Raw genomic sequence first — 3,010 nt, forward strand, 5'->3', positions numbered from 1 at the left:
GGCGGGTTAACAACACTGGGTCAGAGTAAAGCTTTTGCAGTTTCAGATGTAGTGCGTATGAAAAAACTATGTCACTTGCTGCTATTGTTGTAAGAGTCTAAGAACTAAAGGTGTGCCTGTAAGTTCTAATTATGAGCTCACCTCTTTGGGACCGACCATGCCACTTTTAATGAGATCTGGTGTACCTTATAGCTACACCCAATGATAAAATTACCACACTAGCACGTGCCTGTGTTTAAACTCGTGCTTTAATGTTTTTCTTAGGACAGGTATGCACCCCCTTTGCAGTGAGTTGGGAGAGATTTTGAAAAAGTGTATGACAAACATTTTTAACACCTTTGGTTTCCTCTCTCTGTGTCTGTCTCTCTTTCTCTCCTGTGCATATGTATCCCTCCCCCACTTCTCTGTCTCTTCTTCTCTCCCTCTCTCTGTCTTTTTCTGTGTGTCTCTCTGTCTCTGTGTATCTCTCTGTCTGTCTTTCTCTCTCTCTGCAGATTTTCAAACGTTGTTTTTCTTTGGAAGAAATACAAGCTGTGGTTGGTTTGCTAGGCGTCAGCAGCAGTTTATCAGTAGGCTAATGTTTTATCTCTTGGAGATTTCAGTCTGGGTTTACCCAATGTATTCTCTGTGATGTGACTGCTGGGGACAGATTTAACTTGATTGAGCCTTCAGTCATTTAGGTCTTCAATCATTTAGTCAACTGAGTGAGCCACTAATCTGCATGGCTATTTTAATATGCATACTGATGGTCAAATGGATGTCTGATCTCTCATCCCAGCTTTCTGTACTACCATATGGGAACTATATGTAACTTGTATACTCACCTGAATATGTTAAATTCAACTACATGGTGAGATGGACCAGAAATCGCAATGTTCATGTCCATATAGCTACCATTAACCCAAGTTAAGCACAGTAGTGTGGGTTCTCTCAGGACTTGTGAATGAGTTTATGCTCTCTACAAAGACAGGTAAAGCTTAAATCTCTCTTGCACTGTTATGTTTATGCAAATATCAAAAGCCTGTTCCTGTACCAGGGACTTAACACATTCTATTCATACTATTTTCCCTGTCTACAATGTTATTCCATAGATATGTACTTGGTTTGCTCTTACTTCCTTGACATATTTGCCCCAATGCCACCTTCAACTGTAGTTAATTACCTCTACAACCTGTCTCCATGCCTTGTTTTATTTTCTCTATATCTCTATTAGTAGATATTTTTCTTATTTATTGGTTTATTGCCTGTTTTTTTTTCCTACACCGGATCTCCAAAGGGAAAGAACTCCATTTGCTTTGATTTTATTGCTGTATCCCCAGTGCCTAGAATAATGCTTAGCCTGCAATAAATATTTATTCATTGACTAGATGGATTTCATGTGGGTTTATGAGTTAGTGGCAAATCTGAATGATCTGCTCATACTCCGAGAAGGAAGCCGAATCACTTCTGTTTTCCACTTCCTATTAGAGACAGAAGAGGTAAAGCAGACACAGAGAAATCTTGTAGAACGACATATCATTGATACAAGTTCATTTACAGCTTAGACATTTCCGTGCATCCTGAAAGATGAATACAGTTGGAGTCATTCTAAAAATGTTATTCTAAAAACAGCCAATTAGGAATAGGTTGATTTTCCATTTAAAGTTCTCAAGTTCTCTCTCAATAGATTCTTGACATCCTTTTTGGTTTTTTGGAACCTTTTTTTTTTAAGTTGTTATTGGGGCTGAAGAGATGTCCCTGTCATTTAGAGCATGACATGGGCTATTTTTCCAGAGGTCCCAGGTTTGTTTCCCAGCACCCATATTTGATGCTCTCTTTTGATTTCTATGGCCACCAGATGCTTATGTGATCCAACAGACATTCATTTAGGCAAAACACACACATAAAAATAAATAAAAATAACATATTTGTTGACAATTTCATGCATTTGTTCGATGTATCTGATAATACCCATACCCAGCTCCTGGCCACCATGGCCCTGAGCAGTCCCCAACACACATCCCCCTCTTGTTTTCAGGTCCTCCTCTTTCTTTTCCTTTTCTTTTCATTTTGGTAACCCACCTAATCCAGTTAGTGCTACTTGCTGGAATGTGTACCAGTCATGGTGGCTTGACCTTATACAGGTCTTGTACAAGTATCCATGGCTCCTGTAAGTTCATAGTACAATGGCTATGCAGTGGCTGTGGCATATCTAGAAGACAGCACTTCACAGCATGCTACGCTCTCTGGCTCTGACATTCTGTCAGTTCCCTCTTCCATGATGCCCCCTGAACTTTGTGGGAAAGGTTGCTTGCTACAGATCCCCATTTAGGGCTGAAGAACACACAAAAGTCACTCATTCTCACCAATCTGTCCAGTTTCTGCCTAGTGCAGAAAAGAGGCATATTTGGCCAAGGCTGAGAGCAGCACTTACCTATGGATATAAAAAAGAAATATTTAGAAGGAAGTCTTACCTGTCTATTCAGTAAAACAATAGCAGTGGGTTCCCTATTATGACCTATGACTTATGAACCATGAGCCACGGACTTTTGACCAGGTTCACAGTATCAGGCATCAATTCCTTCCTATAGAGTAGGACTCAAATCTAATCAGAAAGTGACTGGTTAACCTATAACCTTCCTGTCACCATTGTATCTGCGAGCATATCTTCTCTGTCAGGTTGATATTGTAGCCTCCAGGGACCAGTTCTTGGTGGCATTGTTTATAACCCCACCCCACCCCTCAGTGGCCAGTAAAGCACCTCTCGGCACTATGAAAGTTAACCAGCAGGAAAGAAATTCTCAGGCCATTTCTACCTTGACTTCTCTGTTCTGTAATCAAAGTCTGTTGTATCTTGAGCAACAGGGCTTTACCATGCAGTTAAGGTGGGCAACCAGGACAACAGCATCTTATGCTGCCTTGCGGGCCTCCGCAGTCTCCATGACATATCCCATGCCTGGCATTGAGAGTTTTTCATTTAAAACCCATGTTTCTGAGGGAAGCATTTTGTCAATGCTTTAAACCCATCTTT

This window comes from Mus caroli, unplaced genomic scaffold, assembly GCF_978045245.1.
Source record: "Mus caroli unplaced genomic scaffold, Mus_caroli_1 scaffold_1, whole genome shotgun sequence".
Classification (NCBI taxonomy): Eukaryota; Metazoa; Chordata; class Mammalia; order Rodentia; family Muridae; genus Mus; species Mus caroli.